Source organism: Ailuropoda melanoleuca, chromosome 6 (genome assembly GCF_002007445.2).
Source record: "Ailuropoda melanoleuca isolate Jingjing chromosome 6, ASM200744v2, whole genome shotgun sequence".
NCBI classification, from domain to species: Eukaryota; Metazoa; Chordata; class Mammalia; order Carnivora; family Ursidae; genus Ailuropoda; species Ailuropoda melanoleuca.
Window position 1 is genome coordinate 87,917,065 of NC_048223.1, and position 15,674 is coordinate 87,932,738.

General features: G+C 39.3%; 1 protein-coding gene across 14 annotated transcripts in view; it reads left to right on the forward strand.

Annotated features, from left to right (window-relative positions):
- The first annotated feature begins 100 nt into the window (after positions 1-100).
- Positions 101-15,674, forward strand: part of SHLD2 (shieldin complex subunit 2) — a 79,861-nt gene continuing 64,287 nt past the window's right edge. For 10 of the 14 annotated variants that reach the window (XM_034662815.1, XM_034662811.1, XM_034662809.1 and 7 more), the window contains exon 1: positions 106-171. The gene's annotated coding sequence lies outside the window, so the exon portion shown is untranslated. Of the gene's footprint in view, positions 172-1,285; positions 1,342-15,674 lie in introns of all 14 variants that reach the window. The other 4 variants (XM_034662808.1, XM_034662813.1, XM_034662820.1 and 1 more) reach the window with 4 other exon arrangements.

Consider the following 15,674-nt stretch of genomic DNA (forward strand, 5'->3'; position numbering starts at 1 on the left):
CTCCCGCCTTTGCCGCGGCCTCGCCCGGCCTCCCAGGCGGCGGCGCGTGCCTGCAGGGGCGCTCGGGGGCGCGCAGGCGCGGGCGAGCCCAGTGCGCATGCTCGCGCCGGCCGTGGGGGAGGGGCGAGGGCTCCGTGGGCAGGCCGGATCTACAGGGAGGCGGTGTCTCAGGTCTGTGCGCGCCCCCGACCTCGACCTGGGGAGGGGTTTAAGTGGGGAGGGGGCCAGCTCAGGAAGGGGGCTTGCTGGGGGAGGGGCTTGTCCGCCTCTTGGGGGCGCTGAGAAGCAGATACCCGGCCCCGCAGGGGTGAAGGTGGTGCGGTCTGGCGGCGGGCCGGGCCGCGTGAGTCACTGGTGTCCCTCCTTTCCGCCCGCACGCCCTCGGGAGGGGCGGCCGCCCCGCACCCCCCCGGCGCGTCTTCTGGTGTCCAAGCGGGGCGGGCGAGGGGCGTCGAGACCGAGAAACAGCGGTTGAAAGGCGGGGCTGTGGGCTTGGCTCTGCCTTCGGGATGTGCGAAGCACTTAAAGTCAACCGGAGTCAGATTTTTGAGGTGGCTTGCAGGAAATGGAAAGGAGAAAGCCTGGGAGCTGGGGAATCCCTTACCGACTGGCCTTAATAAAAAAATGGAGTTTTGAGTTTTGCTCCATGCAACCACTCGTCAATGTCAAGATAAAAGTTATGTGAATCATTGTAGCTTTCTAACATTTACTGACCGTGCTTCGCCTTTTCAGAAATGTGTTCTTGAAATGGTCTATAAACAAAGACACTATAGAAATGCAATAATAATACTCCAGCACATAATCAGTAATATGTGTATTAAGTGGTCCAGAATATGGATTTGTAAACTTTAAGCTTCATGAGGGTTAATTTTGTACTTACACATACTTGAAAAATGCTAAAGTCATATGCTTCTTTGGGTAGGTAGGCACATGTTTCAGTCTAATGACTCAGTGTTTGAGAAAAGGTACCAAACAAAGGGTACCAAACAAAGGCCACATTCCCAGCTTTAGTAGTCCCGGTGTACTTTGGTGGTTTTAAAATGGCACCTTTTTGACTTGCAAAACTGCTTTATTTCCTGACACTCACTTTACTCATCTATTAGAATATGGAAGAGAATGTTCTTAATTCTTGCAATGTACTGCGGAGTATAAAGTGGTAACCTAGATCAGTTAAATTACATTCATCTATCTCAGTGTACTCTCAAAGCAAAGAAGATGCAGATTATATTTTATCTTATTTGCTAGATAAATGTATCATTATTTATATTTGTGTGTTGTTTTTCAGTGAAAAATATTCTCTGAACTGAATCCTGAATTTGTCTTGTTGATAAAAAAATTAAGGTACCAAATTTCCTTTTCACTTGCTGGTGTTATCATTTTACATTGCAAAAAAATCCCCATGAAAACCAAACCCCAGATACTAAAATTTTAGAATAAAGTGAATTAGTATAGGTAAACATATGGACATTTTTTTCTCTTCAGATTAAATTCTTTGGTGTGTTTTGAGGAAAGTGGTTTAAAAGCTTAGCTTTATTGCCCTGTTTATCTCTTTCGTGATAACCATAGCCTTCAGAAAAATAAATGTTTAACTTTGCTTCTTTCTAAGTTTTATTCATCTGAATTCAAAAGTTGTAAAGGCTATGGAAGTAGTGAGGAAATTATTTTTAACTGAAAGTCTCCTATTTATAAATGTCTAACAAAATGACTCCATAAGAACCCAAAAAGTAGATGCTTTTATTTTTTAAATCATTATGTTTTAAAATTATATATAAGTTGTAAAAAAAATTCAGATGGTACAGATAAGGGTTTTTTTGGGGGGGGTCTTTTTTTTTTTTTTAAGATTTTACTTATTTATCTGAGAGAGAGAGAGAGAGAGAGAGAGAGAAAACAGGAGTAGGGAGAGGGGCAAAGGGAGAAGCAGACTCCCAGCTGATCTGGGAGCCAGATGTGGGGATCGATCCCATGACCCTGGGATGATGACCTGAACTGAAGGCAGCTGATTAACCAACTGGGCCACCCAGGTACCCCCAAATGTTACAGATAAGTTTAAAAAAAAGAGTGAAATTTTCCAAACAGTACTCTCCCTCCCCCCATTTAGTAAGTAGTTGGAGTATTTCTTTTTAAACTAAAGTAGGTATTATAATTCCTGATTTAATGGAAGAGGGAACTGAAGCTTATGAAGACCAAGTAAATTGTTGCTGGTCACCTAGCTGGTAAATAGCAGACTGAGATTCAAACCTGTGTATTTGACTCCAAAATTATTCTATTGCTACTATTCCAAGAAATAGTTTAAGTATTTGTTGCATTTAGTTTAAACTACTGTGATGTAAGGTCTAGTGAGTTTCAGCTTTACGTTGATGATTTATTTCATTTTAATTTCCAGTGTAGTTAGCATACAGTGTTATATTAGTTTCAGGTGTACAATATAGCGATTCAACAATTCTATACGTTACATGGATGATTGCTTTATAAAATATAGAGTTATTTTGCAAAGTAAAGTTTATCAGTAATTTCCATTTCAAAAGCAAGCCAGAATTTAACTGAAGGGAATTTTGGTCATTTGATACCATGCAACAAAGACAAATCAATTTTCTGCCTTTGACATTTATGGGTTTTCCTTAGCTGTTTTAAAATTCCAGGTCATTTCTCTTTGATCCATTGCATGCTTTTATGTCTTCAAGTGCTTTTAAAAATATTTCAGAAGGAGATTTTTAGGATTTAGAAAGACATAGCATAAAAATAGAAGAACACCATAGTCTTTTAAAAAAATGATTTGACAAGGTAATACATATTTTGTACCTGTGTCTGTTTATATTTGTCTTTTCTGGACATTTCATTTAAGTGGAATGATATAATACATGGCCCTTGTGACTGGCTTCTTTCACTTAGGATAATGTAAAGATTCATCTATGTTGTAGCATGGATTAGTATTTCATTTCTTTTTATGGCTAAATAGTATTTATTGTATGGTGCTGTCACGTTTTTTAATCCATTCATCATGGACATTTGAGTTATTTTCACTTTTTGGCTGTTGTGAATAATGCTATTCTGAACATTCTTGTACAGGTTTTTGTGTGGACATACGTGTTCAGTCCTCTTGGGTATATACCTAGGAATGGAACTGCTGTTTAACCTTTTGGGAAAAAAAAGTTTTTTAACCTTGAGAAACTGCCAAACTGTTTTCCACAGAGCTGCACCACCATTTTAATTCTTACCAGCAGTGTATGAGGGATGCCATTTCTCTGCATCCTCCCCAACATATGTTATTGTCTGGGGTGAAGTGGTAGCTTATTTTGGTTTTGATTTGTATTTCCTTGGTGGCTAATGATACTGAACATCTTTTCATGTGCTCATTGGCCATTTGTGTATCTTTTCTTGGAGAAATGTCTATTCATTTCCTTTTCCTATTTTTTAAAAAAGATTTTATTTATTTATTTGAGAGAGAGAGAGAGTGCGGGGAGGAGCAGAGGGAGAGGGACAAGCAGATTCTGTGCTGAGCCTAACGTGGAGTTCAATTTCGAGACACCCCCCCCCCATCATGACCTGAGCTGAAATCAAGAGTGGGGTGCTTGACTGACTGAGCCACCCAGTGCCCCTCTTTTCCCATTTCTAAATTGGATTATTTCTTCTCTTTATTGTTGAGTTGTAACAGTTCTTTACATATTCTAATTACAAATCCCTTATCAGATACATGATTTGCAAGTGTTTTCTACTTTTCTGTTGTTGTCTATTCGCTTTTTTGGTGGTATCTTTTGAAGCACAAAAATTTTAAATTTTGATATCCAATTTATAAATGTTTTGTTGCTTGTGCTTTTGGTATCATGTCTAAGAAATCATTGTCTAATTGGAGGTCATGAAGATTTACACATGTGTTTTCTTCTAAGAGTTTTATAGTGTTAGCTTTTACATTTAGTCTTTTTACATTTAGTTCTTATGTTTTAGGTCTCAAAATAGATTTTGAGTTGATTTTTGTATTTGGAATGAGGAAGGAATCCAGTTTCATTCTTCTGCCTGTGGATATCCATTTGTTCAAAAGGCTATTTCTTTTCCCATTTAATTGTCTTCACACTCTTTCGAAAATTAGTTGACCTAAATGTGAGGATTTATTTCTGAACTCTAGAGTTCTTTTGCACTTGCTCACATGTCTCTCTTTATGCTAGTACCACGCTACTTTGATCACTGTAGCTCTGTAATAGATTTTGAAATTGGGAAGTGTGAGTCCTCAAACTTTGTTCTTTTTCAAGATTGTTTAGTTATTCTGAGTCCCTTGACTTTTCATATGAATTTTAGGGTCAAGTAGTTAATTTCTGCACAGACTCTGGCTGGAATTTTGATTGGAATTGGGTTGAATCAATTTGGGGAGCACCATTTTAATGATATCTCATCTCTGACTCATGAACACAAGATGTTTTTTCATTTGTTTAGGTCTTTAAAAATCGCTCTCAGCAACGTTGTCTTTTCAGAATAGAAGTTCTGTACTTCTTTCACTAGGTGTAACACTGAGGGGTGCTTGGGTGGCTCAGTTGGTTAAGTATCTAACTCTTGTTTTTAGCTCAGGTCATGATGGCAGGTCATGATCTTGGGGTGGTGATATCGAGCCCATGCTGGGCTCTGCACTCAGTGGGGAGTCTGTTTGAGATTCTCTCTCTCTCCCTCTGCCCTTCCCTGCCCTGCTCATGTGTGTACACTCTCTCGTTCTCTCTCTCTCTCTCAAATAAATAAATAGGTCTTCAAAAACAAGTTTATTACTGAGCCTTTTATTCCTTTTGATGCTATTATAATTGGATTTGTTTCCTTAACTTCCTTCTTAAGTTCTTCTTTTCACCTTACAGAAATACAATTGATATTGATCTCTTATGTTTTAACCTTACTGAACTCATTTATTAGTTTTCATAATTATTTTTGTGGATTTCTTAGAATTTTCTATATACAAGATCATCTGCAAAAGGGAGATAGTTCTACTTCTTCCTTTCCAATAGATGTATTTTATTCTACTGCCTAATGGCTCATTTTTGTTGTTGTTGTTATTTGCAGTATTTCATTGTATGTGTATGCCATAATTATTTTTGCTAGTCCCTCGTTGATGGACATATAAATTGCTTCCAATACCTTGAAGTTACAGCAGTGCCACAGTGAATAACCTATGTTACATAGAACATCAGTTTTCAGACTTTCATCTCAGGATGAGACACTTCTTTTTTTTTTTTCTTTAAAGATTTTATTTATTTATTCAACAGAGATAGAGACAGCCAGCGAGAGAGGGAACACAAGCAGGGGGAGTGGGAGAGGAAGAAGCAGGCTCATAGCGGAGGAGCCTGATGTGGGGCTCAATCCCATAAGGCCGGGACCACGCCCTGGGCCGAAGGTAGACGCTTAACCGCTGTGCCACCCAGGCGCCCCAGGATGAGATACTTCTTAAGTATGAGTAGTGAATTTGAATTTAGGAAGAATTTAATAGTGGTCAAATTTTATTTTCCTATCAAGTTGTTTAGTTCTCATTTGACATCATTTGTTACTCAATGTAGACAAGTCAGATATTTAGCTTTTTAAACAAGGGCTTCTAAACAAGGAACTAAGAATCTTGATATTTCTTTTATTAGGTCACCATCTTTCTCATTTTAATAGTTTTTTAAAAATAGATTTTATTTGGTTTTTTGCTTGCTTGTTTTGTTTTTTTTTAAGATTTTATTTATTTATTTGAGACACAGAGAGACAGATAGTGACAGAGATAGCGAGAGAGAGCACAAGCAGGGAAGAGAGGGAGAAGCGGGTTCCTGCTGAGCGGGGAGCCTGATGTGGGACTCGATCCCAGGATCCTGGGATCATGACCTGGGCTGAAGGCAGACGCTCAACTGACTGAGCCACCCAGGCACCCCTTAATAGATTTTATTTGTGCAACATTTTATTTTATTTATTTATTTTTAAGTAGACTCCATGCCCATTTTGGGGCTTGAACTCATGACCTGGAGATCAAGAGTTGCATGCTCTACTTACAGAGCCAGCCAGGCATCCCTGTGTTTGGTTTCGTTTCATTTCGTTTCTTTTGCTTTTCTTTTCTTTTCGTTTCTTTTGCTTTTCTTTTCTTTTCTTTTCTTTTCTTCTTTCCGTCCTTTTCTTATTTATTTATTTATTTATTTATTTATTTATTTATTTGACAGAGACACAGTGAGAGAGGGAACACAATCAGGGGGAGTGGGAGAGGGAGAAGCAGGCTTCCCGCTGAGCAGGAAGCCCGATGTGGGACTCAGTCTCAGGACCCCAGGACCATGACCCCAGCCGAAGGCAGACACTTAATGACTGAGCCACCCAGGCACCTGATCCATACGTGTCAGTAGGTTTTAGTTCACAAGAGCTTATTAGTACTTCATTAATCAGCCAGTTGAGTGTGGGGAGAGAAGAGAATCTTGTACTAAGGCAGCACCATATGCAAAGGCCTGAAGGTAAATGAGACCATGATATGAGAGTGTAAGATACCATACACTTTGGTTAAAAGCAATTTGATCATTGTACAGTTTGGTTTAAGCAGAAATTTGGTTGAGGGTTGCCTGGGTGGTTCAGTTGGTTAAGCATCTGGCTCCTGATTTTGGTTCAGGCTGTGATCTCAGGGTCCTGGGATCAGGCCTGCGTTGTGTCCTTGCTCAGCGGGAAGTCTGGTTGGGATTCTCTCTCTCCCTCGCCCTCTGCCCCCACTTCAAATAAATTAATTAATTAAGAACAAAAACAAAAAACAAATAGCAATTTGGTTGAAAAATGAATATCCTCTAGTTCCTTTTTTTGTTTTTCCCCAGTATTGGTAATTTTGGTGCATCATGGATTATTTTTCAAGCCTTTGTGCCGTAATTTTCAGGAAAATTTTTTCTAGTATTTTTGTTTCTAATTGATTGTCAGAAAAGTTTGTAATTTTCATTTTTTGTCCCCTTTAGTGAGCATTTTTTTTTTTTTAGTAAGTAAAAAACAAACTATATCCAAGAAAAGGTTCTGGAATTTTCAGGGTTTGTAGCTTTTTCCCTTTAAAAACTATTTTTTCCTAATAAATTACATGTCACTTATATCTACTTGTATAGTTTGGTTAAGTTTTCATTTTTCTCTGTTGCTGAATAATGTTCAACAAAGGTTTTTATCAACTCTTGCTTAAGGGTTCTTTCCATGTTGTGAGTAAATGTGAAAACTCATTGTAGAAACTTTTATCTCTTTAAGCGTAGTATGCAGGAAACAAAGGAGGTCTCTTAAAAATTAACTGTACTAAGGTGGGATTCTGAACTCACCTGTGTGTAATTCATTATGTCTCTTTTTCTTTGTTTTTTAATTGAGATCTTTTGTTTTCCTTATATGTAAAATGGATAGTGCATTCAATTATTCATCATTCCAGGTGCCTCACCATCCAGCTCCATTTATTGATCTATGTAGATGACTCTTTATAAAATCAGATCTTTATTCTAGCTTTCACATTTCCTTTTTGGAAATTTTAAAGACTTTATTTATTTTAGAGAGAAGAGAGCAGTGGGAGGGGCAGAGGGAGAGAGAATTTCAAGCAGACTCCCCACTGAGCACGGAGCCCCACGTGGAGCTTGATCTTATGACCTTGAGATCGTGACCTGACCCAAAGAAAACAAGAGTTGGATGCTTAACCAACTGAGGCACCCAAGCCCCCCCCCCCACTTTTTTGATATTTCAGATCACTTGTGATCTTAATATGGGATTGGAGTTCGAATAGTAAGAAAGTGTAAGCCAAAAATTGAGGCACATTTGTGCGCTAGAAAAGCAAAATTACTTTCTCGACGGTCATGGAAACGTTGTGAAGAAACTGACTTTATCATGAAGTACGGATGTGAGTGTAATTACATTGAGTCTGCTCTTGGTGAAAGGTAGAACAAAAAAACGTGAATGAGGCAGAACGGATCAAGGCAGAGACACTGGTAGTGGCTGGGGTCACCTAAGTAGCAGTGGCCTACCTCCCTGATCTTGAAGAGAACAGATATTTGCTAGCTGTATTAGTTGGGATGTTTTGGTCCTTAAGCAACAATATCCAAATAGAAGTGGCTTAGACTAAAGGTACAAACTAAATGAGATAGCTATTATCTAACAAGAAGCCTGGAGGCAAGGCTATTCCCGTTGTTGGTATGGGGCTCAGTGATACTATCAGGGAACCGAGAACTTTTCTCTGTTACATTAAGCAAGTTGGTGGTATCTTTCCTCTTTCAGAAGATTGCTACATCAGTTCCAGGGGTCACATCCAGGCACAACTAAGTGCTGTGTGGAAGAACAGCAGTTTCCTCCCATATGCATTTCTTTGTTGGTAAAGAAAACCTTCTCCAAAGGCCTGCCAGCTAGCCTCAGCTCTTTTAGGTGGGCCTCAGTAGCTAGGAATGGGTTCTTTGTCGTGCCCCTTGCTGTAAAGGAGTCCGAAAGGAGGGCTTTCTGACGCTTTGAACTTCTAAAATACAGGCGCTGACAGAAAGGAGAAAGAGCAGGAGGAATAATTGTGAAATTGGTAACCACCCGTGTTTGCTGGATTTGCCACAGAAAATAACTGACCTGCTCTGTGCTCTTTTTTTAAAGATTTTATTTATTTATTTGTCAGAGAGAGAGAGAAAGAGAGAGTGCACAAGCAAGGGGAGCTGCAGGCCGAGGGAGAGGGATAAGCAGATTCCCTGCTGAGCAAGGAGCCAAGGTAGGACTTGATCCCCTGACCCTGGGATCATGACCTGAGCTAGAGGCAGATGCTTAACCCACTGAACCACCCACGTATCCCTGCTCTGTGCTCTCTTATTGTGGTAATATATTCTTTTAGAATAATATAAGCACAGTTTAAGAGGGGTGAAACATTCTTAAATATAACGCTGGCAATTATGCTTGTGGTTTCATGTTCTCTACATTGAGAAATCTACAGAGTCTAGTTCCCTTTGAAACTATCATTACGTTTCATGTTTTCTACTCTGAGACATTTGCTGAGTCTGGTTCCCCTGAGATTTTATATAATGATTGTAGTTTTAAGAATATGCCTTTTTTTGGCAGTGGCGGGGGTCGGGGCATGGGGAGGCGGCACTGACAGCTTATAAGGCAGTATTTGCATGCTACAGTGTTTACTCTATTGCCAGACAAGAGAACAGAACAGAAACTGGAAACCCATCCTCAACTTCTGTGGGGGAAGTCTGGGAATTATAAAGACATATCAAATGCTCAAATGATTGAGTTGAATCTTCAGATTAAGTTGCCACCAGCAACTTATTGTCAATGGTGTAACACACAGGCAAATGAGTTAAATCAACAGGAGGGCTAATCTGTCTGGTCTTTTTGTTGAAAATAGAAGTTCTTTTGTTTGTGCTAAGGGGAAGTGTGACAGTCTCTCTCATTGGAGTCTCTGTGTTATCGTACCTACTATCAGAAGCACGGTTTGGTGTAAGACTACTTTTTTTGAGACAGAGCAAGAAGGAGCTTGTGCATGCATAAGGGGGGCTTGGTGGGGGGTAGAGGGGCGGAGGCAGAGAGAGAATCCCAAGCAGGCTCCATGCCCCTGTGGCAGGGAGGTGGAGGTGGAGGTGGGGGGGTGGGAGGTGGTCCCATGACCCTGAGATTCCAAACCCTAAAGCAAGAGTCCTAGGGGATGGACAGAGCCACCCGGGTGCCCCGACGTAAGACTATTTTGAAGATGCATGGGGCAGATACGTAAAAGTGCCCTTTACATATATTTGCCCTCCACAGTTTTCTTGTCAAAGATAGAATCTTTGTAGTTGTATTCCTGGAGGGCCATCTAAAACTAATGAAACACAAAGGGATTCTTAGATTCTAGAATCACCAGCCAGCCACAGTGAAAGTTCTGATCAGCTATTAAAAAAAAAAAAAAAGTATCAATGAAGAGCAGTATGTCAGTAGGAGGGTACTATTACAGAGGGATAAGAGGTGTCAGGACTACCAGAACAAGGGCAGTTGTGATGAGAGGCTCAAATTAAAGCAAGTATGTATCCCTACCCTCATGTGTTTTTTCTAGGTCAGATATAAAATGGAATTATTTTTGAATAACAATTATTTGGTATATTTTAATAAGTATTATAAAGAATTATAGACTTTGACTATCTTCTGTAATTGACATTCTGTCTTGCCTCTTTCATTATACAATACAAACACCAAAAAAAAAGTGAAGGAAACATTAGAGAAGCAATCACAATTGATTTTAAATTAACCAGAAAAAATTTAAATGGGAAAAAGCTAAAAAACCTGAACCCTGAGAAATTCCAGTTCCTTGCCTCTTATGGTTTTCATTTATTTTAACATTTTCTTAGAGAAAAATTAAAAAGTGTATGAATGAGAATAGCAGAAAGCCTGCCCCATCAGCCTGCGATGACTGTGCATTTTCAACTGTAGGTATTCCTCGCTGACCCAACTCTTGCTGTCTGAGCTCAGAAACAGAACAGATGGGACAACAAGGGATGCTTAGATTTGTTCCTAATCTATTTCTGTAGACTCATGTTATTTCTAATCCACGTCACTGTTTTTTCATACTGGTTCTCATTATGGAACATCTACGTTTTCCTAATTTTTCTCTATAGTTATCAGTTAAAACAGTTATAACTGGCATAAAATGACTTTGAATTTTATTTTGTTTTATTTTTTTTTAGAGAGAGAGGGCACAAGTGAGGAGGGGGAGGGGCAGAAGGAAGGGAGGCAGAGAGAGAATCTTAAGCAGGCTCCACACCCAGCATGGAGCCTGATGTGGGGCTTGATCTCACACCCTGAGATCATGATATGAGGCAAAATCAAAAGTCAGATGCCCAACTGACTAAGCCACCCAAGCAACCCTGAATTTGATTTTTGAATAGTAAGATAAGACCTGAAAAATATGAAATATGAAAGAATAATGCTTAAAAATATATATCTAGGCTCATAGAAGCACTCCATAATGTATTTAAGATACTAACTGTTGAAAAAAACAATGATTAGATTAGATGTGTTCAGTTTTTCCACTTTTTAAATTTTATTTTTATTTTGCAATAGTTCTATTTATAATAATTTGTTTTGAAATAACTTATCTTTAGAAAGAATTTTAGATGCATAGAAGAAGTGCAAAGATGCTGCAGAGTTCCCTTCACCCATCTTTCCCTAATGATAACATCTTACATAGCCATAATACGTTTATCAAAATTAAGAAATTAACATTGGTACAGGTAGATTTTTAACTATCATTTCAGCCAAGTTGTCGTGTTGACCAAAATGCTTTTTGCTGAATTACCTGGAGCTCTACCATTGTTCTTAATCATGATCACGGCTATGCTCCCAGCTCTTCTTGATGGTCATGTTTGGTACTCTGTGACCTTCATCTCCTGTTCCTCAGGCTACAGATGACTGACTGCCTTTTGGGCAAGTGTCCAGCCATGTCCAGTCTAAATGCTGGCCAGAAACCCATGATGTGTCTTGGTCAGAAAAATGGCTTTCCAGTTTTAGTTTTATTTCTAATCCATGTGTCTCTTTATAATATCGTTAGCCCTACTTTCAGAACTGGTCGAAATGTCTTCCATTTAAACTAAAAAAGCCTGATGGGAATGGTCTGTGTTAGGTAACTGTGTCGTGGTTCGCTGTGGCCCAAGTGTGTGTGTCTGTGGGTCTGTTAGGGAGGGAGGGAGAGACAGAAAAAATGGCAAGAGATTAGGTGCGGCAGCTCACCAGATAGTGAGTCTCTGTGTTGGACCGGTTTAATGGCTTTACCAATATCCTCTATTGGATGTTTGTTCTTTGCAATTTTTGAATCTAGAGATGGAGATCTTTTCAGGTTCTAGAACATTGCAATGTTCTACATTTGCACTTTCAGGTTCTAGAACATTTACCTCTTCCTATACTGTCTCTACTTCTATCCTCCTTTACTTTATCGTCTGTGTTTCTTACTCTTTTTGTGTTTTCCAACTTTTTATTTTTTTGTGCTTCATTCTATAGGTGCCCAAGGTCAGGCAAGGTGCCACTTAAACCAAGGTTTGCAGTTTCCTGGACCATCAAACGATGCAAATCCTGGTTATAAGACTTCGCACATTGGTTTACTTTCTAATGACTGTTACCCCGAGGGTGTTGCCCTTTAGAGTTACAGGTTATTGTGGGGACACTCTCTTATTAGGCTCATCATTTTGTGTGGATCCTGTCTTTGAATTATGTTTCTAGTACCCCATGACACCATCAAACAAAAATGTATATTTTCAAACCTCATGATCAAATGCCCTCGGATCAAAAGCAGCTCCAATGCTAACTTACTCTAGATTCCTGGTTTTCTCTTAACAGCTTCAGTTGGCTAATTCCTTGCTATATTGTTATCTCTTAGTGGCAAAGAATTTGGTTTTTATGTTTCACCTTGTGTTTTTAGATGTTTTCATAAGAAGAGTTGGCATGAATCTAGCTCTTCATTTTGGAAAACTGACACTTATATTATTATTTCTATTTAAGTATGTCTAATATTGATCATGATTAACTTTAAAAAGTACATCCTTTTGTATTCTACTTGGAGTCGCATTAGGTTTATAGATTCATGTAAGGAGAATTGATATCTTACATTATTGTTTAACCATGAAAAGAGTTTGAAGCATCTCCCAATATGTTCAGACAGTCTCTCTCTCTTTTTTTAAAGATTTTATTTATTTATTTGACAGAGACACAGCCAGCGAGAGAGGGAACACAAGCAGAGGGAGTGGGAGAGGAAGAAGCAGGCTCCTACCAGAGGAGGCTGATGCGGGGCTCGATCCCAGAACGCTGGGATCATGCCCTAAGCCAAAGGCAGACGCTTAACAACTGCACCACCCAGGCGCCCCCAGACAGTCTCTTTTATTCCTCAGTAAAATTTTTGTAGGCTCAGTTTTATTCCTGTGCACCTAATTTTATTATTATTATTATTATTATTATCATCATCATCATCAAAGAAACTCATCTTCATGGTTTGTTGGATTTGTTTCTGTTTTATGTTTCTGTTTTAAGAGGCTCTAGCCTGGAAAAGTTACTCTGTAATTTCATATAACCATTTTCTAAGGCTCTGTAATTGCATTGTTTTAAAAATAGAAATGGAAACTTATTTATGTATGCTCTTTTATTTGACTTTGATTTCCAAATGGAAATATGGTGGTTTTACTTTTAATTTTTAAAATTCTTTAATACTTGGATTTGTCAGAAGATTTTAAATTTTATTTTGTCTATCACAGTTTACTCTGATTCATTAATTCCTGTAGGAACTATTCATTGACCACCTTTTAGACACTACCTCAGACGCTGGGGTAGTGGGTGAGCAAGACAGGCAAGAACAGAGCTTTTATTCTAGTGGGCATGTGAGGTTTCGACGAGTGTGCTAGCTGGAAATCATAAGGTGCTGTGCTACTTTATTTAGGTTGTCAGAGAAGGCCTCTTCAAGGAAGAAACATTTAAATTGAAGCTAAAGGTTGTATTGGAGCAACCTGTTTAAAGACCCATGAGAGAACGAGTGAAGGAAACAGCATGTGGAAGATCTCTAATACAGGAAAGACCTTGGCATATTTTGGGAATGGGAGGAAACCAGGGTGATTATGGTTGTCCATGTTTAGTGCAGCATGTTGTCCCTTGGGAGGTAGATCACGTGGACAAGGGCTTTACATTTTACTTGTTGTATAGCTGGAAGCCCAACTGATGTAGAGCAGGCTAAATATTGTAAACTACAAAATTTATTTATCTCTGTATAATGAAAATTTCCTTTGCTCTGGAGCTTCTTATATCTACTGAGTAGTAGAGGACAATTTTGCCAATTTAGGATAAAGTCAGTAGCTTCTAGTTTAACTTCATTAATTCTGGGTTCACTCAGACCCTTGGGTAAATAATCAGTCCTTTGGAAAAATTGTTTTTCCACATAGCTCTCGCCTTTTTTTTTCTGGGGTAGAGAGTATTGGTCGAGAAGCCTTATAATTTTTCCTGGCATTGTGGAGGGGGCATCTCATCTTTGGGCCACTCTTCGTCCTTGTCCACTGCTAAGCTGTACCTTAACTGGCTTAGTCTTGAATGGCATAGTCTGCTCTGCTGCGTCTGAGGCTGATGTCCCTGCTACTAACATGACCTCTGGTCAACAGGTCTATATGTGCTGGACCCACCTTAATTCTGGGCTCTTTTGGGCACACTGGCCCAAGGCAAACTTCTTAATAGTTTCTACACTATGCTGGTATGCTTGGGTCTCTGAGGCAACTTTTCAGGAATTGGTCTGGGTATGTCATTGGCCATTAACACTGATATAGTGGTAGGTGCAAGGTTTTGCTAAAATACTTGCAGTTCCCTGGACCATAACTTAGGAAAGGGAAAGATGGTTATCTTCTCTTCTGGGGCCTTCCCCACAAACATACTAGAGACTTTTCTCGCCCTTTCTCAGATGGGATAAGAGGCAAGAATTCCAAACTTCTACCTAACTATTTTCTACATTGTCTTTCTCTCTGTATTCCTTCCCCTCCCCCCCTTTTATGTCCTCTCGATTGTTATGGGAGAACTGCACTTACGCCATCACTTGCCACTTCCTGTATGTGGTAGTTTACAGTATAAACTCTGCCAGCAAAGTTTTCTTGCTTTGCTTTGTGGTATTTAAAGCCAGGGTCTTAGAATTTAAAAAACCCTTAGATATTGCAAGTGAAATTCTTAGCTTTTGAGAGTTATGGTTTCCATGGATTAAGGACCTAAATCTAAAAGCTGAAAGTATAAAACTTTTAGAAAAAATATAGGTGTAAATATGCATGATCTTATATTAGGCAACAGTTTCTTAAATATGATACCAAAAGCACAAACAAAGAAAAAAATAGATAAATTTGACTTCATCAAAATTCAAAACCTTTATGCATCATAGGTTACTATCAAGATAGGGAGATATTGAAGTACCAGTATCTTTTCATAGAGAGTGAGTGGGTCCAGAGCTCGGGATAGACTTCTATGCTAGAGATCTATATTTTGTCATCATCAGTGAGTAAGCAATGTGCACATAGTAATCCCCGGAAGGTTGTGAGAAGAACAAAGAAAGGAGTCCTGAGGGAGTATCAGTCTCTAAGCGTTGAGTAGAGAAAAGAAGGAGTGACCTGAGAGGTTGAAAGAGGAGTATGAATTATCATGGAAACTTCCCCCACTTAACTCTAAGCTCCTTGAGGGCTTGACTGTGCCATGTTCATCATTTTATCCCCAGTTCTTGTCATAAAGTAGGTGTCCAGTAGATATTGTTAAATGAAAACTGAGAAGTCTTAAGAAATAGTGGTCAACAGTGTCAAATGTCTCAACTCTCAGCTGACATAAGGACAGAGATCAAGGAGCTGATTGATTGTCTTCAACAGAAGAATGTCAGTGGAGTCTCTGTGGTGGAGATACAGCCAGATTGCTGAGGACAGAGTGAATGGTTGCAAGAGAGTGCAAGCAGTGCAGACATTCTTATCCAAAAGCTTGAAGGATAGTAGGTAGAGCGCATGTTGTATCAAGATGAGAGAGACATCAGCATGGTTATAAGCTTCACAGGCAAGTCAGTAGAAAAGGTGAAGTTAATACAGGAAGAAGGAGGTATGTGAGACTTAACATTATCCTTAGGATTAGAGGGAATGGAGTAAAGATACAGGGTTTGAGTAGGAGTAGGAATATAGTTTGCACTGATGTGGGAATAACGTGAGGAGGGATGGTGTCGACCAAGAAGTGTTTGGGTCATAGATGAGGAATTTGGGGCC